Here is a 25,529-nt window from a genome sequence, read left to right as displayed (position 1 = left end):
TTGCAGTGTGATTGGATGGTTTAGCATGGCGAAAGTGTTTTGTTGAAGAAAGGGCAGTGCTACCGTGATAAGCAGCCTGCTGATGTAAACACTTTATGGTTTTATGACAGGCTCACAATCTACCAATACTGTTTTCAATTCAATTCAATTTGTGTGAATGAGGATTTTAGAGAAAACAGCTGGCAGAAGAAACCTATGACATTTAATCTTGCCTGACAACATGAAATCCTTTACAAAGCTATATGTGTATGTGTGTGTGAAATGTGTGTGTTTGTATATGCTCACAAAGGTTATATAGGAAACTGTATTTTTCAGAATTTGGGCCAACAGACAGTGGAAAACATCACATTTCTCAGTGTTTTTCTGTAGATACACTTGACTGAACAAATAGCTCAGTGAGTATAAAATTCTGATGAAAACATTCAACTGATTGTAATTTTTTTAACTAAAGAGATTTATTTTTCAAAATGAGAATGACCTGAAGTCATCCTTAAGACAAAGAAAACCCCTACAATTAATGTTGTAAGTTTTGATTGATTTAAAACTGCTCCCTGTGAACAAGATCCTGAACAATGCCCAAAATGCAGAACTTTGCAGTTTACCCTAAGAACTCAATACATGACTTTTTAGAAATGATTTTAAAGGGAAACAACAATATAATTTAAAATAGATTTATTTAAATATTATATGCTAGGTGCCCAGAGTTGTACAAAACAAGATATATAATAAGGAAAACAATAATGATTGAATTTGGTCACGACCATGACAAACAGAGGAAAATCAAGATTACTCTAAAATTTGCCCAAGATTAGCAGAATATAAAATCCATCTAATGTCCAAATTGATAACATGATAATGGTGGTTACATATTTAAGTTGAAGTCATAATCATTTTGTAATGATTTGACTTTTATTGCTAAAGAAATTGCCCTTTTATTTCCTCTCAAAATTCATTTGAATATTAGTTAGCCTTTTTGTTCACTGAAAATCATAGTCTATCAGATAGTCTCATCCTTGTATTCTTACCTCTGCTTTAATCCACGCACTGATTTTTACACAACTTCACTATTTTAAGACCATATATCATTCTCCATTCTTGGCTGGAGGCAGTCATCAGCAATTTAAAAGAATTGCTTTCTCTCCATCAGCTCAGACCGGATGAGAAGTTCTGGGCTCTTTCTTGAAGTCCAATTAGATAGAGAAGGTTTGGAATCACACCCAGATACTGACCACACAGTGCAAGCATCTCATCTCCCACTCTGTCTTCCATTCCCAATTCAGCTGGAAATGAATCCCTTTTTTCCATTGCCATAAATCAAGCCGCTATATGTCTTACCCAGATTTCTTCAGTAACATTATTGTCTTTTTTTCTTATCCTTGCACACTACAACTCATCAGAATCATCACTGGCAGAGAAATCTCACAAAATGGGACTGTATTAAGAATACCATGCTCAGAAAGATTCAAATATACTCAAGTCCCTCGCCAACAAAGTACAGCTTTGGCATACGTTCCACCATGAATGGCTGCCAATTATCTGAGAAGCCTTATTTTGTGGGTAACCATATAATTTGTTGCTCTCACACTGGGAAATACATGTTTGGAGTAAAAGGATTGCTACTAACAATGGGGCAAATCAGGACATATGGTCACTCAGCTTTCCCTGTGACTATCCTAAACTCAGAAGTTTGTTCAGTCAAAAGTTGTATATACATTGTCCTTATTTTCCCTGTTCTGAAAGTTTAAACCCACAGCTCCTATTGCCTGGAAGATGGTTTCTATCGTTCACGCTCCAAATTTTGAGGTCGATTTAATCCCCCATTCTTTATGGAGACCCTCCCAATCTCTCAAGAGGACAGGATCTTTTCTTTAACTATCCCTGACCCCATGGCTTCATACAAGGCATTTAGCTTTCATTATGTTCCTCTTCTTTGTACCAGGCCTCTGTGTGCTTGGTCTGGTTCCACGTGTGTGTGTACGTGCATGCTAAGTCTTTTCAGTCATGTCTGACTCTTTGCAACCCTATGGACAGTAGTCTGCCAGGCTCCTCTGTCCATGGGATTCTCCTACTTGACTTTAAAAAAAAAACCAAAAAACTTGTCACTTATCTTTGTATTTTCCTAAACACCAAGTGATCAATGCAAAGAAATAGAGGAAAACAATAGAATAGGAAAGACTAGAGATCTCTTTGAGAAAATTATAGATACCAAGGGAATATTTCATGCAAAGATGGGCACAATAAAGGACAGAAATGGTAGGTATGGACCTAAAGGAACCAGAAGAGACTAAGGTTTCAAAGATACACAGAAGAACTATACAAAAAAGATCTTCATGATCCAGATAACCTCAATGGTGTGATCACTCACCTAGAGCCAGATATCCTAGAGTGCAAAGTCTTAGAAGGCATCCCTACAAACAAAGCTAGTGGAGGTGATGGAATTCCAGCTGAGCTATTTCAAATTCTAAAAGATGATACTGTAAAAGTGCTGCACTCAATATGCCAGCAAATTAGGAAAACAGCAGTGGCCACAGGATTGGAAAAGGTTGGTTTTTATTCTAAATCCAAAGAAAGGCAGTGCCAAAGAATATTCAGACTACCACACAATTGCACTCATCTCACACACTAGCAAAGTAATGCTCAAAATTTTCCAAGCTAGGCTTCAAGAGTATGTGAACCAAGAACTTCCAGGTGTTCAAACTGGATTTAGAAAAGGCAGAGGAACCAGAGACTGAATTGCCAACATCCAATGGATCATAGAAAAAGCAAGGGAGTTCCAAAAAAGCATCTATTTCAGCTTCATTGACTACACTAAAGCCTTTGACTGTGTGTATCACAACTGGAAAATTCTTAAAGAGATAGGAATACTAGACCACCTTACCTGCCTCCTAAGAAATCTGTATGCAGGTCAAGAAGCAACAGTTGGAACTAGACATGCAAGAATGGACTGGTTCCAAATTGGGAAAGGAGTACATCAAGGCTGTATATTGTCACCCTGCTTATTTAACTAATATGCAGAGTACATCATGAGAAATATTGGGTTGGATGAAGCACAAGCTAGAATCAGAATTGTAGGGAGAAATAAGTAATAACCTCAGTTATGAAGATGACACCACCCTTATGGCAGAAAGAGAAGAGGAACTAAAGAGCCTCTTGAAAGTGAAAGAGGAGGATGAAAAGTTGGCTTAAAACTCAACAGTCAGAAAACTAAGATCATGGCATCTGGTCCCATCACTTCATGGGAAATAGATGGGGAAGCAGTGGAAACAGTGGCAGACTATTCCCTTGGGCTCCAAAATCACTGCAGATGTTGAATGCAACCATGAAATTATAAGACGCCTGCTCCTTGGATAAAACTATAATCAACCTGGACAGCATATTAAAAAGCAGAGACATTACTTTGCCAACAAAGGTCCGTCTAGTCAAAGCTATGTTTTTTCCAATAGTCATGTGTGGATATGAGAGCAAGCTGAGCACTGAAGAATTGATGCTTTTGAACTGTGGTGTTGGAGAAGACTCTTGAGAGTCCCTTGAACTGCAAGGAGATCCAGCCAGTCAATCCTAAAGGAAAACAGTCCTGAATATTCATTGGAAGGACTGATGCCGAATCTGGAGCTCCAATACTTTGGCCACCTGATGAGAAGAACTGACTCATTGGAAAAAACCCTGATGCTGGGAAAGATTGAAGGTAGGAAGAGAAGGGTGAGACAGAAGATGAGATGGTTGAACGGCATCACCGACTCAATGGACATGAGTTTGAGCAATCTTCTGGGAGTTAGTGATGGACAGGGAAGCCTGGCGTGCTGCAGTCCATGGGGTTGCAAAGAGTTGGACACGACTGAGCAATGGAACTGAAACACCAAGCAAAAGTCCTTGTCTATAGCAAATATTTAAAAATGCAATCACCAGCTGATACTTAAAAATTATCTATTTACTAGTGTCATTAGCCCTAAAAAAGAGGAAAGCCATAAACCGTTTCTGATGACCAAAGATCTTGAGACAGTTAAACAGATCAAAATCCCTCACCTATTACTGTATCTAAAAGCAGAAAAGTTTTTTTGCTGAGACTTTCACTTAAACTATTCTCTATGCAATGATTTCTATTTTTGTCGTAGATTTGTTTTTTAAAAAATAAAACCGAAGTTATTTATTAAATAAAATGAAAACCCTCCATCACCCTTCTCTCCATATCCTGATGCTATTTTATGGAGTTAACAAGTTTGAACAGCTTTTATTATTTATTTAACTACTTATCTACCTGTTTATTTGCTGCTGTTTAAATAATGCACTTCTATCTCTTGAGTTACCAATTTTAGATCGTATTTGTTGATTGTTCATAGTAAAATTTGAGTGACTGATACCCTACATAACTCTCCTCTCTATTGCCCATCCTTAAGCACCTCCCAATTTAAAAAAAAATTATATTATTATTTTTAATTTAGCAGAGTTTATGGTATTTACATTCACTTCAGTAGATAAATTAACATTTCTGTTTTTGTTCCTAGATTCCTTCTAATAGTGTGAGACCAGTACAAAAAACAACTGCACATATTGTGGCTAATAATATTATTCCCTTCAGATTCATCCAAGAAGCATGACTGGATTCCCAGAGAAGGAATAAATATAATTATTAAAACTCTGCTTTTTTTAAGGGTAATTAGACAACTAGGGTCTGATTTCTTCTACAGTTGCTTTCAAAATTGCTTCATTTCTTCTAGGTCATATGCAATTGGCAAAGTTACTCATATTGGATATGCTTTTTAAAAAAAATTTTGCTGGATTATATCTAGAATAATTCATACATAAGCTGTGTAGGCACAAGATTTTCTGAACCAAATTTGTTTTTAACCTCACATTGATTGATAGTTTGGCTGGTTCTATAATGATAAGTTTAAAATATTTTTCCCTCAGAAAGTCTTGACTCACTCTTCTAGAATCCAGGAAGTCATATGAGGTCCAATTTTCATTACGTATAGGATTAGTTTCCCAACCTCTTCTCCCAAAAAAACTCTTAGAAATTTCTCTTGGTTAGAAAATTTTACTAAGATATGTGGCTCTTTCAGTTTTAAGAACTGCCTATATTAAGTTTGTGAAATTTTTCTTCTGTTATCTTTGTATATCATTTCTTTTCCTGCTTTTTCTCTCTTTCTAAGACATTTTTAAGATATATGTAGGAATCCTGAGTGTATTCTTAATGTGTTCTAAATGTTCCTCATGCTTTCCTTTTTTTTTTTAACTTTTTGCCTTTTATTTTACCCTCCAGATTATCACTCTGGTCTTCACCCTAGCCACCTCATGTGGAAGATTTTCAGCTTTTTATTTTCATGCTCTTAATTTTTACCTCTAGGGTCATTTTCTCATCTTCTGATTGACCTTTGATCTTTTCCACAGCCACCATACACATGTGCATATGTATATGTTCAATATTCTCTTGATTATTTCTTAGAATGCTAATTAGAATTCTGGTTTTTAAAAATTATCTTATATTTTCTGAATCTCTTTTGGCTTTGTTTTTTGTTGTGTGGATGTGTGTGTGTGTGTCTGATTTCCTTTTAAATTATGCTATTGGTTCTCTTCTGCTATCATGACATCTTTGGCTGTTGATGTATAATTGTGATTAAAGAGCCAGGTTGATTGATAAGGATTACTGGTAGGTTGCATTTTCTTGGACCGATGGGCAGACTATGAACCTGTATAAATTAGTTTCACCAGACTGACTTCTCTTAAAGATGAATGGATATAGACAAGTGAGCAGACTGAGGACCTATCCCTGGAGAAACTTATTCTAAAAGTGTAGAAATTTATCATATTTCTATCCTAGAAGCTGCATTTTCTATTTTCCACCTGTCTATGTCTCTCTGGCATAAAATTACTTTAAATTCTACTGTTTTCCTTTGAATGCCTTGTCTCCATACTAGGAGCATAAGTTAATTCCACGTCAGATAAGCCCTATTCTTCAGAGGAGAATTTTGTACTTTAAACTTACACTCTCTCTTCATTTGGGCTCCCCTTATAGCTCAGTTGGTAAAGAATCCACCTGCAATGCAGGAGACCCCAGTTCGATTCCTGAGTCAGGAAGATCCCCTGGAGAAGGGATAGGCTACCCACTCTAGTATTCTTGGGCTTCCCTTCTGGCTCAGCTGGTAAAGAATCTGCCTGCAATGTGGGAGACCTGAGTTCGATCCCTGGCTTGGGAAGATCCCCTAGAGAAGGGAAAGGCTACCCACTCCAGTATTCTTGCCTGGAGAATTCCAGGGGCTATATAGTCAAGGGGTTGCAGAGAGTCAACCTGATTGAGTGACTTTCACTTTCACTCTCTTCATTTAAGGAGAACTGAAGGATCCACTAGCCCATCTATTTTAAAATTCAGCTTTAAAAATAAATTTCCTGATGGCCCCTCCAAGGCCTGTTTCAAGTTCTTATGTTAATTTAGGTTTAGAAATTTATTGAGATTTTTGTAGTAAGAATAATTTATATCTCTTGAGCTGGGCTTTCCCTCTTTTAATTCCTCTATAAATCAGATTCATTCAACATTTATTTTTCAGGATTTTCTCAAATTGTTTTACCTAATGTTGTCTCCAAAAATACACAGACATACCCTGTTTAGCTGGTCTTTATTTCATTCAAGTTGCAGATATTGCATTTTTTAGAAATTAAAGGTTTGTGGCAACCCCATATCAAACAAGTATATCGGCACCATTTTGCCAGCAGTAATTTCTCTTTTCATGTCTCTGTGTCACATTCTGGTAATTCTTGCAATATTTAAAATTTTTTCACTATTATTTTTTATGGTGATCTGTTACTTTTTTAATAGTCTTACATCTTGAAGTACATCTGTATAAGACAGGCAATTTATATAGATATATGTATATATCTGACCCCTTCATAGATCACACTCTTGTCATGATGAAGGGGCTTGTGTAACTCAGTGAGGCTATGAACCATGCCATGCAGGGTCACCCAAGAAGGACAGGTCATAGTAGAGAGTTCTACAAAACACGGCACACTGGAGGAGGAAACAGCAAACCACCCTAATAATCCTGCCTGGAGAGCCTATAAACAGTATGAATAAAAGCAAAAAGACATGACATCAGAAGATGAGCCCCTGAGGTCAGATTTCCAACATGCTACTGGGGAAGAGTGAAGGACAATTACTAACAGAGCCAGAAGAAATGAAGCAGGTGAGCAAAAGCAGAAATGACGCTCAACTGTGGACGTGTCTGGTGGTGAAAGTAAAGCCCAATTCTGTAAAGAACAATATTGCATAGGAATCTGGAATGTTAAGTCCATGAATCAAAATAAATTGGACATGGTCAAGCAGGAGAAGGCAAAATTGAATATTGATGACTTAGAAATCAGTGAACCAAAATGGATAGGAACAGACAAATTTAATTCAGATGACCATTATATCTACTACTGTGGGCAAGAATCACTTAGAAGAGATGAGTAGCCCTCATAGTCAGCAAAAGAGTCCAAAATGCAACACTTGTGTGCAATCTCAAAAATTATTTCAGTTTATGTCCAAGGCAAATCATTCAAAAACAAAGTAACCCAAGTCTATGCCCCAATCACTGATGATGAAGAATCTAAAGTTGACCAGTTCTATGAAGACCAACAACACCTTCTAGACTAAGACCAAAAAAAAAGTGCTGTTTTCATCACAGGGGGATTGGAATGCAAAAGTACAAGGTGAAGAAATACCAGAATAAAAGGCAAGTTTGGCCTTAGAGTACAAAATGAAGCAGGGCAAAGGCTAACAGAGTTTTCTCAAGGGAATATGCTAGTCATAGCAAACACCCTTTTTCCAACAACTCAAGAGATGACTCTACACATGTACATTGCCAGGAGGTCAATACTGAAATCAGATTATGATCTTTGCAGTCAAAGATGGAGAAGCTCTATGTAGTCAGGAAAAACAAGACCTGGGGCTGACTGTGGCTCAGATCAAGAGTTCCCAATGTCAAGATTCAGGCTTAAATTGAAGAAAGTTGGGGAAACCTTAGGCCGTTCATGTATGATCTAAGACAAATCCCTTACAGTGGATGTGATGAATAGATTGAAAGGATTAGATCTAGTAGAGAGAATTCCCAAAGAACTATGAATGTAGGTTCATAACATTGTACAGGAGACAGTGACTAAAACTGTACCAAAGAAAAAGAAATGCAAGAAGACAAAGTGGTTATCTGAGGGAGGCTTTACAAATAGTGGAGAAAAGGGAGAGAAGTGAAAGGCAAGGGAGAAAGGGAAAGATATACCCAACTGAATGCAGGCTTCCAGAGAATAGCAAGGAGAGATAAGAATGCCTCCTTAAATGAACAAAGCACATAAATAGAGAAAAACAATAGAATAGGAAAGACTGGATAGCTCTTCAAGAAAACTGGAGACATCAAAGGAACATTTCATGTAAGTATGGGCATGATAAAGGACAGAAATGGTAAGGACATAGCAGAAGCACAAGAGATTAAGAGGTGGCAAAAATACACAGAAGAACTATACCAAACAAACAAACAAACAAAAAAAAGGTCTTAATGATAACCACAATGGTGTGGTCACTCACCTAGAGCTAGACATCCTGTAGTGTGAACTCAAGTGGGCATTAGAAAACATTCCTATAAACAAAGCTAATGGAGGTGATGGAATTCCAGTTGAGTTATTTCAAATCCTAAAAGATGATGCTGTTAAAATGCTGTACTCAACATTTCAGCAAACTTGGAAACCTCAGCACTGCCACATGGAACTGCAAAATGTCAGTTTGCATTCCAATCCCAAAGAATGGCAATGCAAAGAATGTTCAAACTACTGTACAATTGTGCTCATTTCAAATGCTAGCACATTTATGCTTAAAATCCTTCAAACTAGGCTTCAGCAGTGTGTGAACTGAGAATTTCCAGATGTACAAACTGGATTTAGAAAAGGTAGAGAAATCGGAGATCAAATTGCCAACATTCATTGGATCATGGAGAAAGTAAGGGAGTTGAGAAAAATATCTACCTCTGCTTCATTGACTACACTAAACCCTACAACAGTGTGGATCACAACAAACTGTGGAAAATTCTTAAAGAGACGGGAGTACCAAACCACTTCATCTGTCTCCTGAGAAACCTGTATGCAGCTCAAGAAACTACAGATAAAACCAGGCATGGAACAACTAATTGGTTCAAAATTGGCAAAGAGTATGACAAGGCTATAAACTGCCACCCTGCTTATTTAACTTATATACAGAGTACATCATAGGAAATGCTGGGCTGGATGAATCACAAGCTGGAATCAAGACTGCTGAGAGAAATATCAATAACCTCAGATATGCAATGATACCACTCTAATGGCATAAAGTAAAAGGAACTAAAGAGCCTCTTGATGAAGATGAAAGAGGAAAATGAAAAAGCTGGCTTGAAACTCAACATTAAAAAAATTAAGATCATGACATCTAGTCCCATAATTTCATGTCAAATAGAAGGGGGGAAAAGAGGAAGCAGTAACAGATCATATATTCTTAGACTCCAAATCACTGTGAATGGTGACTGCAGCCATGAAATAAAAATATGTTTGCTCCTTTGAAGGAAAGCTATGACAAACCTTGACAGAATATTAAAAAGCAGAGACAGAGTTGGGAAGAGACCATAGACTTTGAGGGAGCTCACTCTGGAGCCATTCTTCACCCAGTCTCTCCGGCAAAGTAGTGCTGACGGCATGATGAGCTACTTTGTGGATTCTGCAGTGAGTGGCCCTGCCACCTACTCAGCGGCTCGACCTGCAGTGCTGAGGCAGGGACCTCTCAACTCTTATGAAGATCCCCGAATGGCCTGTGGTTTCCAGTCGGCCTATCATCCACCAAGAGCTTGTTACCCGTTCTGGGAAGAGACAGCTACTCAGGAAGTGCCCACCGGCCTTGAACACTATGGCTCAGATATGGAATGTGCAGATGTCCCGCTCTTAACTCCTAGCAGCAAAGAAATGATGTCTCAAGCCTTGAAAGCTACTTTCAGTGGTTTCTCTAAAGAGCAGCAACGTCTGGGAATTCCAAAAGACCCCCGGCAGTGGACAGAGACCCACGTTCGAGACTGGGTGATGTGGGCTGTCAATGAGTTCAGCCTGAAGGGTGTGGACTTCCAGAAGTTCTGTATGAATGGGGCAGCCCTCTGCGCACTGGGAAAAGACTGCTTTCTCGAGCTGGCCCCAGACTTCGTTGGGGACATCTTATGGGAACACCTGGAGATCCTGCAGAAAGGTAAGCTCGGGGGCCAGGACTCCTTCGAGAGCATAGAGAGCTACGACAGCTGCGACCGCCTCACCCAGTCCTGGAGCAGCCAGTCGTCTTTCAACAGCCTGCAGCGCGTCCCCTCCTACGACAGCTTCGACTCCGAGGACTATCCAGCCGCCCTGCCCAACCACAAGCCCAAGGGCACCTTCAAGGACTATGTGCGTGACCGCGCTGACCTCAATAAGGACAAGCCCGTCATTCCTGCTGCGGCCCTAGCCGGCTACACAGGCAGCGGACCGATCCAGCTGTGGCAGTTTCTTCTGGAATTACTCACAGATAAGTCCTGTCAGTCTTTCATCAGCTGGACAGGAGATGGCTGGGAATTCAAGCTTTCTGACCCAGATGAGGTGGCCAGGAGATGGGGAAAAAGGAAAAACAAGCCTAAGATGAATTATGAGAAACTGAGCCGTGGTCTTCGCTACTATTACGACAAAAACATCATCCACAAGACAGCGGGTAAACGCTACGTGTACCGTTTTGTGTGTGACCTGCAAAACCTGCTGGGGTACACGCCCGAGGAGCTCCATGCCATGCTGGATGTCAAGCCCGACGCCGACGAGTGATGGGCACTGAGGGGCCGGGGAAACCCTGCTGAGACATTTCAGAGAACAACCATATCGGTCGGACTCTTTAATTTTTTAATTGTTATTCTATTTTTAATTTTCCAGAACTCTTTTTTTTTTACATTCAGGGGTGGGAGCTAAGTGAGCTGCAGCTATAATCCATTGTGCGCCGTTGAAGGAGAGCCAGGACTGGTGGGGTGGGTGGGACAAGAAATTCTGGAGCGGATTTTCAGGAGACAAGGGCCTTCTTAGAAGCTTGAAGAATCTGGCTTAAGGGAGGAAGAGACTAACACGTCCAGTCATTTATATTAAAAAAAAAAAATCATCCACGAAAAAAAATATGTCTTGAGTTATGGACCTATTAGCAAAAGAAATTGATGCACCAGGAGTCTTGAAACTAATGAAAGGCAATTAATTTCCTTTTGTCTTTAGGTCTGGGAGGGCAAAAAAGAGGGAGGTAGGATAAAGCCTTTTGTTTGCAGGTGCACTAAAAAATCACGGACTATTGACCTTTTTGTTCTACTTTCGAAACAAAGATGGACTTCAGTAGGGAGGGGCTGAAACTGTTTTTGTGTTAAAATTTATTCTATTAAATTTTGTGCCAGTATTTTTTTTTTCCTTAAAAATCGTCTTAAGCTCTAAGGTGGTCTCAGTATTGCGATAATCATGCAATTTTGTTTTTATTTGCCGACTGAGGATTCTGACACAGTGAAAGGAAACTGTTTATATAGACCCCACTGGAAAGACAAAGCGCCATCACTGAGATTTGGGGATCCCAAGTTCATGTGACTGATGTGTTAAGGAAAAAAAATGATGCTAATTTGGGTACAAGGGAACTGTGCATGTGAGTTTCTCCTTTAATTTTTAAAAATTATGATCACACCCCTCTACTTATTTGTTATGAGTGTATTCTCAGAGTTTGGACTTAACATTGAGCTAAGAAGCATTAAGTCTTTGAACTGAATGTATTTTGCAGCCCTGCTTTGGACAATAGTAAATGTAGGAGCACTGTAGTAGTCTTATGAAAGAGGGAGTGAAGGGAGAAGATTGACCTGGTTCTCTACTGGTTTTTTAGACTTGTAACATACATGACTTGGAATAAAATCTGTATGCACGGGCATTACCCCTCAGGTCTTAGGAAATAAGTCCTGAATGCATGTCCTTCCCAACTAACACTCTGTACTTTGTCCTTTGTGTCTTATTTTTCCAGCATCCCACATTTATCACTTTTCCCCACTCTGTTGTTCAGTAGAAGGAAATGTACAGCTTTCTGATGGGTGAGTGAAAGAGTAGCCGCAGACAGGTCATGAGTTGGAGAGTGTCTGATAAAGCCATTTAGATGTCCTGGGTTTTAGAAGCCATGGAAACTGAGGGAGCCTAGGAATAAAATGCGGCTCGGCTGTCTTTGGGAAAAGTGCAAGGCTTTCCTTTGAAGGGTTTAAGGCAGCTGAGTTGGGTGTCAGGTGAGACTGGGTGGGCAGGCAAAGGTGCACAGAGCAGATGCTATAAGGGCCCTGTGCTTGGATCTGTTATCCTGGCACAGGCTAAGGGAATGTTGGTAATCGCAAAGGAAGGAAGCTTGAAGGCATAGGAACTATAAGGAAAGGAGCTTGGGTGTAGCAGTAAGGTGGTCCATGAGATTCAAATCTACTTTTACTTCTCCCAGAGTTGAACGACAAACATCATCAACTGAGGCCATTGTAAAGGGTCATCCGAAAATGGAGTTTGGGAGAGGGGACCAACATCTGACTACTAAGGAAAAGTGCCTAATACAATTAGAATCCCCTCTTCCTCAGCTCGACAGGTGCCGGATTGAAAAGGAGGGTGACAGAGGGATGGCTTTCAGCGAGGGAGGGCAAGAAACCTTCAGTACGGGCTTCTCGGGCTTGGCCCTTATTGGGCTCCAGCTGAGAAACTGGAAGTCTACTAACTACCTTCTAGCTTCAAGAAAGTGGATCGTTTTCTCCCAGGTCTTCTTGCAGACCCCGGATTATCAGGAACTTAACTCTGTGATTCACGCGCTTCCTCATACCGAGAAATCGGAGCATCCGCTTGGAAAGCAGAGGCAGCATTTCGCCCAGCTGTGTATTGTGATCTTCTTCCGGACGCAGGTGCCTTAATGAAGCTCTCGACATATTTTAGGAGCCGCTCAGGGAGTGTTAGGCGGAACTGTTTGGACTACATTGTTTTCTCTTAGATTATGTGATCTTTGTTGGGCACTGGCAAAGATGTGTGTGTGCGTGCCTGTGTGTGTCTGTGTGTGTTTGCAGACGTGCAGAACTGCAGCTGAGAGAATGCTGGGGCTTTCTCATGATGTCTTTCCACATTTCAGTGATGGGTGAGAGTAGAACCAAGGCCAGACCTCGGTCCTTGCTTCTTTGCCACCAGGCATATCACTTTCTCAGCTCAACAGCCCTTTCCTTTTAAATCGATGCTGAGACCCCCTCCCTGTGTATGTCTGACTCCTGCCATAATTCCCCAGCAGAGAAGACGTAAACAGGTGCCTCCTCATGCTCCTCAGCCGCTTGTTTGCTAAGATGCACCCCCCTCCCCCATCCTGCTCTCTCTCCGTCCACCATTTTCAGTATTTGTAGATAGCGTCTTAGTTCAAACAGCTTTGTCAATCTGGCCAGATGCTTTTTTTTTTTTCCCTCCTTCTGTCCAGAGACCATCCCAGGAAGAGTGGTGGGTGGTTTATACACTGGAAATGGAGCAGAATTGTTGGATTTCTGCTTTAAAAAAATAAAAACACATGCTAACTTCAGAGGAAGGATGGGCAGATCTGGTTGAGTTGGGTGAAACTCTGTTTTCCTGGAGATGCATCTGTTAACCCGTGTTGGTTTGGGCTGTAGGGTTCAGAGTCACTTTGGTTCCCTTTCACTTTCAGGGGAGGGACTTCCCTACACAGAGCCCTGGTTTTGTGGCTATGGAGATTGGAGGTAACATTCAGAGATCAGATATGCTTTTCCTCACTTTGGAGCTGAACACTCTGGGTTTTAGAGCATTAACCTGCCTAATCTTCATGGTGAAAACGACACCTTCTCTATCCTAGTCATGCTGTGCATGCTGCTTTCTCTGTTGGGGTCTATATAAATGGGTTGAACTCTTATCTACATTCCAAAGAAGTTTCGAGGAACCATAAATATATGTATACATATACATATATAAAATATATATATTAAAATGAAATTTATCTCTATCAGGAATACTGCCTCAGTTATTGAACTTTTTTTTAGAATACTTTTTTTTTAAGCTGAGAAGTATAGGGGTGAAAAAGATGTTATATTGTGTTTGACTATTTTCCAACTTGTATTTTCATATAATTTATATTTTTTAAGAGCTGAAAATTTAAAAGCAAGATGAAAAAAAAAAAGGAAAAGCAGGTGCTTTTTAAAAAATCAGAACTGAGGTAGCTTAGAGATGTAGCGATGTAAGTGTCTATGTGTTTTTTTTTTAATGCAAAAAAAAAATTTCTTATGGGGGAGTTTTTTGTTCGTTTATTTTAGTAGCTGATGCTGGCACATCATTTTGCTGGAGAATTTTTTATATACTGTAGCCTGATTTCATATTGTATTTTAAACTGTGTGAGATTAAAAGCAAAGAAATTCATTCATAAAAAAAAAAAAATAAATAAAAAGCAGAGACATCATTTTTCCAATAAAGGTCTGAACAGTCAAAGCTATGATTTTTCCAGAAGTCATTTATAGATGTGAGAATTGGACCATAAGGAAGGCCGGGTGTCAAAGAATTGATGCTTTTGAATTGTGGTGTGAGAAAAGACTCTTGAGAGTCCCTTGGACTGCAATGAGATCAAACCAATCAATCCTAAAGGAAATCAACCCTGAATATTCATTGAAAAGATTGTTGCTGAAGCCAAAGCTCCAATACTTTGTCCACCTGATGGGACAAGTCAACTTACTGGAGAAAACTCTGAAGCTATGAAGGATTGAAGGCAAAAGGAAAAGGGGGTGGCAGAGGATGAAATGGTTAGATAGCATCACCGACTCAATGTATATGAATTTGAGTAGACTTCAGGAGACAGTGGAGGACAGAGGAGCCTGGTGTGCTGCAGTTCATGGGGTGGCAGAGTCAAGGAGGATTTAGCGACTGAACAATAATAATATATCTCACTGCTTCACATACAAGGTCAGCTATTCTCCTGTTTTTTTCCTTCTCCTTGGACTTTCCTATTCCATGAGACACAACAATACTGAAATTAGGCCAATTAATAACCCTATAATGGCCTCTATATGATCAAGTGAAAGGAAGAGTTGCAAATCTCTCACTTTAAATCAAGTTAGGAATACAATACTTTGGCCACCTGATGGGACAAGCCAACTTATTGGAAAAGACCCTAATTCTGGGAAAGATTGAAGGCAGGAGGAGGACAAGATGGCAGAGGATGAAATGGTTGGATGGATCACTAACTCAATGGACGTGAGTTTGAGCAAAGTCTGGGAGACAGTGAAGGACAGGGAAGCCTGGTGTGGTGGTGCACTCCACGGGGTCGCAAAGAGTCAGACACGAATGAGTGACTGAACAACATCAAGAAATATAAACCTAGTGAGGAAGGTGTGTCAAAAGCCAAGATAGGTCAAAAGTAGGTCTCTTATGCTAAACAGTTAGCCAAGTTGTGAATGCAACAGAAAAATTCTTGAAGGAAATTCAAATGCTCCTCCAGTGGATACATAAATGAAAAGAAAGTGAAACAGCCTAATTACTGATAGGGAGAAATATTTTGTGGCCTCCATAGAAGATCAAATTAGCCACAGCATTCCCTTAAGCTAAGACCTAATTCAGAGCAAGGCTCTAACTCTCTTATATTCATTTAATACTCAGAGATGAGGAAGCTGAAGAAGGAAAGTTTGAAGATAGCAGAGGCTGGTGCATGGGGTGTAAGGAGAGAAGTCATCTCCATAGCATCAAGTGCAAGGTGAAGCACCAAGTCCTGATGTAGAAACTGTAGCAATTTATCCTGAAGATCCATCTAAGATAATTAATAAAGGTGGCTACAGAAAAAAACACATTTTCAGTGTAGACAGAACAACCTTATATTGGAAGATGTCATCCAGGTGTTTCATAACTAGAGAGGTGAAGTCAATGCCTGGCTTCAAAGCTTCAAAGCACACACTGACTCTCTTGTTAAGTTATAATGCAGCTGGTGACTTTAATTTTAAGCCAATGCTCATTCACCATTGTAAAAATCCTTAAGAATTATGCTAAGTCTACTCTGCCTGTGCTCCATAAATAGAACAAAGTCTGGATGACAGAAAATCTGTTTACAGCATGGTTTATTGAATATTAAGCAGATTATTGAGACCCACTGCTCAGAAACAAAGATTCCTTTGAAAATATTACTGCTCATTGACAATAAACCTGATCACCCAAGAGATCTGATGGAGATGTACAATGATTATTATGTTAATTAATAATATTTTCTTGCCTGCTAACACAACATCCACTCTGAAACCCATGAATCAAGGAATTATTTTGAGTTTCAAGTCTTATTCCCTGACTTCCCTGGTGGCTCATAGAGTAAAGCGTCTGCTTACAATGTGGGAGATCCAGGTTTGATCCCTGGGTCAGGAAGATCCTCTGGAAAAGGAAATAGCAACCCACTCCAGTACTCTTGCCTGGAAAATCCCGTGGATGGAGGAGCCTTGTAGTCTACAGTCCATGGGGTTGCAAAAAGTCAGACACGACTGAGTGATTAAACTTTCACTTTCAAGTCTTATTATTTAAGAACTATATTTTATAAGGCTATAGCTGCCATAGATAATAATTCTTCTGATGAATCTGGAAAAAACAAATTGAAAAGCTTCTGAAAAGGACCACCCTAGATACCATCAAGAACATTCATGATTTATGGGAATAAGTCAAAATAAGAGGAGTATGGAAGAAGCTGGTTCTAGTTCTCATAGAAGAATTGAAGGTGTCCAAGACTTCAGTGGAGAAAATAGCTAGAGATGAGGTGGATATAGTAAGAGCAATGGAATTAGAAGTGGGACTTGTCTTTAACTTTGTTATTAAAACTGAAGTCCTCGTATACTCAAGAATCTTCACAGCTTATATTGGACATATTTTCTTTTTAGGACTGAAGGAAAATTCTCCCACTTTTTAGTCATTCTTTTATGCCATTTCTATAAAATTGCATGTAATTTTATAAATACTTTTAAAAGATATGGTTTTGTAAATATTTAATATTCTAATTTGATTTTGAATTGTAAATGTCAAGTATTCTGTTTTGGATTTTTTTATGTTATACTTTGTTAAAAAGGAAAAAAATTTAATTTTTTAGTCATGTACATGATTAAATTTAATGTACTGAAAATAAAAATTAAAAAAAAAAAAAAGCAGAAGTGGAGCCTGAAGAGATGAATGAATTGCTGCACTCTTACAATAAAACTTTAATAGCTAAGGAGTTGCTTCTTATGGATGAGCAAAGAAAGTGGTTTCTTGAATAGGATCTACTCTTAGTGAAGATGTTGTGAAGATTGTTGAAATGACAGCAAAAGATTTAGAATATTACATAAATTTAATTGATAAAGCGCAGTAGGGTTTGAGAGGATTGACTCACATTTTGAAAGAAGTTCTACCATGGATTAAATGCTATCAAATAGTATTGAAAGGAAGAGTCAATCAATGAGGCAAATTTCACTGTTGTCTTATTTTAAGAAATTGCCATAAGCCTACCCCCTAACTTTCATCAGCCACTACCCTGATCATCCAGGAGCCCTTAGCATCAAGGCAAGACCTTCTACCAGCCAAAAGACATGATTAGCCCAAGGCTCAGATGACAGCATTTTTTAGCCATAAAGTATTTTTAATTAAGTAATAAGCATTTTTTAGATATGATGTTATTGCAAAGTTAATAGTCTATAGTACAAACTGAACCTTTATATGCAGTGGGAAACAAAAAAGAAAAATCCAGGTGACTTGCTTTATTGTGTTATTTGCTTTATTGTGGTGGTCTGGAACTAAATCCACAATATCTCAGAAAAGGTAATGATCTCTCTGTCTCCTTCCACCTCTCCCTCCTTCTTTCTTTCTCCCATCTCTCTTTTCTTCCTTTATTTTAGTTTCCTTTTCTTTCCTTCTTTTTTTCTTCATTTCATTATCAATTTAGAGTGATATACATATATCACATATATATATATTTGTGCCAGGTAATATCTTGAACCAGAAACTAGATTAAGTATTTTTTAATATTTCTTTAAATGATGCAAATAAGTCTGCTTTGCATTTGTTTTAAATAACCTGGAATTTATACTAATATTTGGTTAACTATTTCTCTGCACTATGAGGTGGATGGTGCCAATCCATGTGATATTGCATTTAGAGATTTTTAAAAACTTCTCAACATAAAAATGGATATATGGTTACAGCCAAAAGGAACTATTTGCTTGCAATCTGCTCTTCCTGGCACCCTGTGTGCTCCATGAGATATAAGCAGCTACTGAATCATGGAAAATGCAATTTAAAGTTACATAAGTAAATTAGTCACTGCATTCTGTACCATCAACAGTCTGGGTTGTCATTAAAGTTCTGCCTATAGAGAAAAAAAATATGTCTATTTGTATGGCATTCCTGCTAAACATTTTGAAATAAAGTCATGGTCACTATATCTCAGAAAATATTCAGATTTGGGCCTAAATCAAATCTAATTCTCCAGCATTTCAAAGATATTAAGAAAGCTAAACCATTTTAGTGAGATATGCAAGCTTAAAGACTAAATTCCCAGGTTGACTATTTAAGTGTTAATTAATAATTTATTGTAATGGACATAGAAAATTCAAAATTTTGTAAACTCAATTTCAATTAAAAAAGAGAGAGATGGAGGTACAAATCTCACCAATAGTCAAATGCTTAAATTAAGTGGCTCCAAACAACACAGCTTCCTCTAAGCCACCCAAAAAAGTGGGATCATGGAATCTAGGCTAGGTTCATTGCGCCAATATTTCTTTTTGCCATCTAGTAAAATAGGCACCCCTACAATGAGTTTCCCTACATGTCTAAGTTGGTAATATTTTGCAGCAGTAATATGAAGAACAAATGGGGAAAAAAAAAGTAGTAAGCCTGGCTAAGGCAGTCTTCTCTAGAAGGGCTACTTAACAGGCTTGCTTACACTGTGCCCTGGGGATTCCTGGGTAGTGGTACTGGTAAAAAACCTGCCTGCCAGTGCAGGAGACATTAGAGGTGAGTTCGATCCCTGGTTTGGAAAATCCCCTGGAGGAGGGCATAGCAACCCACTCCAGTATTCTTGCCTGGAGAATCCCATGGACATAGGAGCCTGGTGGGCTACAATCCATGGGGTTGCACAGAGTCAGACACAACCAAAGCAATTTAGCGCACATAGTGTGCCTTAGAATCTCCTTAATTTCATTTCTTTCTTCTATATCTTCATAAGCATATCATTTTTACTGAGTGTATAAAGTGTGTGTTAGTCCCTCAGTCATGTCTGACTCCCTGTGATCCCGTGGGCTGTAGCCTGCCAAGCTCCTCTGTCCATGGAATTTTCCAGGCAAGATCACTGGAGTGGGTTGCCGTTCTCTTCTCCAGGGGATCTACCCAACCCAGAGATCGAACCCTGGTCTCCCGCATTGCAGGGCAAATTCTTAACAGACTGAGCCACTAGGAAATGCATAAATGAACTACCATAAATGTTTTCTTTTCCAGACTTTTTTGTTTGTTTTTCTTTTTTATTTTATTTTTTTCCTTTCAGAGTTGGTTGTAACAAGCTGGTATGATTAATCTTAACTAGACAGAATCTCCCATAATACCTGAAATTGTTCTGTAACATGGGACACTGTGAAACCTTTAAAGGAATCAGCTTCAAATGACTGTAAGTGAACAAGGAAAGAAAATTCTGTAAAGTTTATTATGACAATTGTGGACACACAAGATGGATACTGATCACTGTTTTCCTTCCTTTCTTTCCACAGAAATGGAGAAAAAGTTAGGAGACAGTTATGGTTGGTCTGATCTCTTCTGAAAATTACTTCCATTGCTGTCTAGGTTATATTGACACTCTTACCCAGGTTTTCAGGCTGTTCTTTTCTCATCTGTATTACTTCTCAAAGCAGGACTTTATTATCGTTTTCAGAACCACCTCGCACAACTCTTGTTAGAGTTACTCACTTTTCAGTTTTAACCCAAGTATTTCAGCAACCACTTTCTGATGACACTTGCCTTTCTTCTAGTATTTTCTGCTGAATATATGAAAGCAGTTACATATTGCCTCAGAGCAACAACACTCCCTTCTCTCTCTTCCTAGTCCTGAAGATTCTTGTATCTGTTTTTAACTTCTGTAATCTTGTGTGATTCACCGTCAGGCAAGCCCCTGTGTTTGAAAAAATTCATCTGGTTGGGATGCTCCATAGACATGGTCTAAATGGTTGGAGAAATTAATGCAGTTAGCTGGATAATTTTAAATGCATTTAATCATTAAATAAATATTTCTGGAAAACCCATTCCAAGCCCAGTTTTATGCTAGGTGTCAAGGATATGATAGTGAGCAAGATAAAATATGATTTCTGCCCTCACAAAATACAGCCTAATAGTAATAACAGCCAACTTCTGTTGATTGCCTATTATGTGCTAAATACATCTTGTGACTCATAGCATGTAACTCTCAGCAAAACTACCATGCTTGTGTGGGTGTGCTGAGTCACTTCAGTAGTGTCCAACTCTTTGCGACCCTATGGACTGTAGCCTGCCAGACTCCTCTGTCCATGAGGTTCTCCAGGCAAGAATACTGGAGTGGGTTGCCATGCCCTCCTCAAAACTACCACGAGGTATCTATTAATACAAAAACATACCATAATGGGATGAGAGGATTTTTTTAAGTCAATCATCTTCCTGCCCTTTCCTAGATGGTATGAAGTCAAGTCTGCTTTCGTTTGTGAACAGGGCTGGGCACAGATGGCAGGCGAATGCTTCATGCTGCTTTATATCTGTGTTTGCCTTCTCCAGGGAATGTATTGCTATCTGCACAAATGGAGCCACTTCACTGCATTTTCTCAGCTAGATCAGCAGAGCTTCAGAATTTGAACCCACCTCCTCTCACTCCAGAGTTCACACTCTTCCTGTCTCCACTCATCCACCTCCGCACCCTTGCACTCTTCTGCTCTTATCAACAGATTGAGTGAAAACATAAGGGAGATGCTTTTGTCATGCAAAAAGCATCTGGGAAAATAGCATCAATTCTCCTTTGAGTTGTGCATTTTAGACAGAACTAAGGACAACTTTAAGAATTCCTTTTTATATTTCTCCCTAAATATTTAGCAGTCCTATATCACAATAAGTGATACTGACAAAAATTTTTAAAGAAATGCATTTGGCCCATCATTCAAGGAAAAATATTTTCAGGAAAAAAAGTTATAATGGGAATCACAATATGATCACTATATAAAGTTACCATTATGTCATACTCTAACTTAAATAATAAAATAACAATCAAGCATTTTTATTATTATATCATGTTATTAATGTGCAAAGAAGGCATTCCATTTCCTCATTCAATAGGCATTAGTTGAGAACATACTACACGAAAGGCTGTAACGTTAAGAGACATATTCATTCAGACACACATCAGACAGACACAACTTACCCTCCATGAACTGATAAAGGATGACATTGGAAGGTGAGAAGAGGAAATAAAGGGGTGGATAGAGGGAGGAGAGGTGAGTAGAGGGAGGGGTCTAACATAACACCAGGTTTCTGACTTAGGGTACTAGATGGCTGCACAACTCATCCAGGTGAAGGAAGAAAGGTTGGTTCAGGACATATGGGCTGTTTGACATTTTGGAGCTTTATTTTCTTTTCTGTCTCTAGGGTGTTTTGTTTTGTTTCCACCCCGTGCTCTGGCTAAAGCACTGTATTCCTTGGAGCTTGGCAGTGTCATAACCTTTGTCTGATTATCTAGGCTTTATGAACTCAATTAGAGATGGTAAAATATGCATTTAAGATATTTCTTCCATCCTAACAACCCTTAACCACCCTTGAGAATTCTCTTCCTGACTATTACATTAAGTATATCTTTAATTTTTGTCTTTTCAACCTAATTATGAAAGTTCACGTTGGTCGCTGTCCATGCCTCAGTGTCTCCGCCCCTCCCCTCAGGCTGATTTTTTATAGGAAAAAAAAGTGTAATTAAACTATGATTTAGTAGAATGCAGCACTAGGTACAAAGCTAATAAATGATGTCACTAAAATGTATTAGGAAAAAATATGATACATCTTGATTTTAAAATCTGAAAGAAAAAGAATGTGGGGAAATTTAAATAATGTTTTGTCATTGAATGAAGACATACTTTAGAGAGCTTTCTGTCCTCATGAATGCTACAAAAGTCCCTTTATAACTGGATTTTACTCAGAGGTTTTCTAAAACATCTGTTTAAATTATTCAACTAATTTTACTCTTTATTACTACTTCTGTAATAACTTCAGAGAGACCTATGTGGCTAGATGTGTTTTCTCCTATAGATATGTCTCTATGAAACAGAATTCAATGTATAGTGTGTTAGTGTTAGCAGCTCAGTCGCGTCTGACTCTTTGCAACCTGACTGTAACCCGTCAGGCTCCTCTGTCCATGGAATTTTCCAGGCAAGAATACTGGACTGGGTTGTCATTTCCAGTATGCAAAGCATACTGGAAGAAATTTTGCTCTTCTGCTATCTTCCACATTATGACTTCTGTGTCACAGGATGCATAGCTCTCATTTGGCTTTCTCATCTCACATCTGACTCCTCACCATCTCCCCCTGCCCTTGAGCTTGATTTTCTCCTGCCCTTGAGCCTGGCACTTGCTGGAGCTGGCAGGCGTCAGACAGCATCGGCTGGGAGCCAGCCTGGGCCTTTGTACCGGGAAGGCTCTGGGAATCAGACTGACATGGCTCAATAATTAGCACGATGCTGGACACAATGCTCAATAAGGATCTGCTGAATTAATGGCTGTGTGTGCCGCCTGACTGTGGCGAACACTTCAAGCCGATAACGCGGAGCTAATTGGCTGAGCATTATAAATGGGAGTGGAGAGCTGACCCACTCTTTGGTCTTCCAAAGTCGATAAAACTTAGACAAAGCCTGCCTTTAGAGATATAAATGTTTTATTCAATTTTAATATCTGTGTCAGTAATTTTAGCAATGCAAAAAAAATAAACAGTTTCAAACATTTTGTGTATTGTTTTGAATAATTAGATACTTTGACAGAGAATAGCAGGAAGCAAATTTGAATGTGAAGTGTTAGGATGACACATAAGTGTATTATACAAAAGACTTCAGTAGTAAATCTCAGCTACTAATCATATAATAGCTCTTGGTGTAGAGCTGGTCTAAATTAAGCATCTCCAAGCCTAACTAAACAATTTGAGCACTTTCCAATGTTCTGAAAACTCCTAAAATTAGTGTTTCTTCTTGATTTCTTCAGTCATCTCCACGTTCAATCATATTATCAATACAAATAAATTCCAATTAGCATATTTTATAAATTGGTCTTACATTATGCTTCTTTGACTTACTATGATTCCACAAAGCTAAAAGAAGAAAAGGGATTCTGGCTAGCTAGCATTCAGTCATCTCTCTGGAGGCACTGATACATCCACACCCATAAGTATGTACATAAACTTGAGGTTTTTGGATGGAGTGGTAGAAATCCCATAGTCCCTGCAGCACTGGGCAGCCTCCAGCCCGTGATTTGTTCATGTGTCCATTTCATCCAGAAACTCTTACTGTCTCCACCACTGCTCCTCAGGGGACAGCTGCAACTCTGCAGAATTTCTGATCTGAGATTCAGTGGTCATTTTTTTTTTTCAATTACCTTAAAAAAATAATTTAGTATGATCCATGTTTGAATTACTATGAGGGTGTTCAATAGCTTGATGTAGGGCCATGATTTTATTTATTCTAAAAATCAAGTCACTGAAAGAGTTCTCTGAATAGAAATAACATCTTATAAGCACTTATATTTGCTTCCTCAAGCCCTTGAAGTCACAACATGAAAAGTAAGAGCAGGCTGTCATTTATAAAATGTAAGGGGAGTGAAAGCCAAAAAAAAAAAAAGGGGGGAGTTAGATGTCAGAGCTCAGGAGATTTTGTTTGGCTAAATATCTATTGTTGGGCTTCCCTGGTGGCTCAGTGGTGAAGAATTTGCCTTCCAAAGATGAAGGTTCAATCCCTGATCGGGGAAGATCCCACATGTCGTGGACCAACTGGGTTCCCCCTACGCCACAACTATTGAGCCTGTGCTCTAGAGTCTGGGAGCCACAACCACTGAAGTCTATGTGCCTAGAGCCTGTGCTCCCCAACAAGAGAAGCCACCACAATGAGAGGGCTGCACACCACAACTAGATGGTAGCCCCTACTCACGGCAACTAAAGAGTCGTCCAAGCAACAACAAAGACCCAGCACAGCGGGAAAAAAATTGTTGTCCACAAGAAAGCAAAATCAACTATCTCTGGCTTTCTCCAGGTAAAACAATACATTTAAAATATACTCAAACACAAATACAGGTACCACTTAAATTGATGTTATTAATAATTCACTTAATGTGGACATTTCCAGACCCTGAAAAATATTGTTTTTCCCAACTAGTCCAACTAACCACATCCAAACAGATCCAATAAACTTTGAGAGACACAAATTTCTTCCTATGTAAAATTTGCAAATTTGATCCTAATAGATTCCCATCTGCATATGCCAAAATATAATGTTTTCTAGTTGTTAGCTTTAGAGCCCCAAACTGTCTTACTTTACTTTCCTGCCATTTTCAAGGACTTCCATCAGATCAGGCAAGTCAAGAAAGGTCACAGGTCTGGAACCCATGGCAAATTTGCTCTATTCACTGGTGCATTTGCTGAAGTACGTTTTTTATCTTTCAAAGTTGAAGACCACATTGATCGAGTAAGGGTTGAATGCTCATACTAATGAGCTCTCCATGCTCTTGTTGAGTATTTTTCCTCTGAATTAGTTGAAATTTTTAAGAGTTATGCAGGACCTTACTTGGAATGTTAGAATCCAGGGAATATAATCGCCACTCTCACCCCCACCCCAGATGTTTTGAATTCCTCATGACTTCTGATGATGGAGAGTGTAACAATCTTTACATCTTTATACCAAGAGAAGAACTTTCTCGTATACAACTAAGGCTGAAGAGCTATCCCTTTAGAATGGTAGCATTTGCCTTTGTTTTACAAGCTGTCTGTCTCCGGCACACCACCCAAACCTTGAATTCATGGTTAACATTAATCCTTTGCTTTTCTATACACAGATACATATACATTCAGTTCAGCAGTATTTCCTTTCAAACACAGATGTTCTTTACATGCAGTGTGTTTTATATGGAGAAGTTTATGGAAGATTAGAAACAAAATAAAATGATTTTTGGGAAATTCAAATGATCTTCAATTTCTAAAAAATATAAACTGTATTATATAATTATCCATTGCTTCTTAAACCTTCCCCACCATCCTCCACATATGGAAAAATGATAAGAATGGGTACTAAAGAGACATAGTAAGATGGTTCAGATTGAACTAAGCCATTTAATTTCTTTGTATTGGTGCAGTTTGCTTCTATGATTAAAACCATCATGATTATTAAGAAATAGCTTTCTTTCAGAGTCACATTAGAACCGGAAAAGGAGGCATTTGTCATGCATTGAGATACCTCTGGCAGAGCTCACTCCTCTGAATCATGTCTGCCCTTTCTCCC

At 38.9% G+C, this 25,529-nt stretch overlaps 1 protein-coding gene and 1 pseudogene across 4 annotated transcripts in view; one reads left to right on the top strand and one right to left on the bottom strand.

The window, feature by feature from the left end:
• GRM8 (glutamate metabotropic receptor 8) overlaps positions 1 to 25,529 on the bottom strand; it is an 846,721-nt gene that overhangs the window by 85,870 nt on the left and 735,322 nt on the right. The gene's annotated exons all lie outside the window — the stretch shown is intronic.
• On the top strand, positions 9,618 to 12,390 carry LOC139034729 (transforming protein p68/c-ets-1 pseudogene; annotated as a pseudogene).

Source organism: Odocoileus virginianus, chromosome 1 (assembly GCF_023699985.2).
Source record: "Odocoileus virginianus isolate 20LAN1187 ecotype Illinois chromosome 1, Ovbor_1.2, whole genome shotgun sequence".
NCBI lineage: Eukaryota > Metazoa > Chordata > Mammalia > Artiodactyla > Cervidae > Odocoileus > Odocoileus virginianus.
Note: the sequence above shows the minus strand (reverse complement) of the source record. Positions and strands in the feature narration are given on the sequence as shown.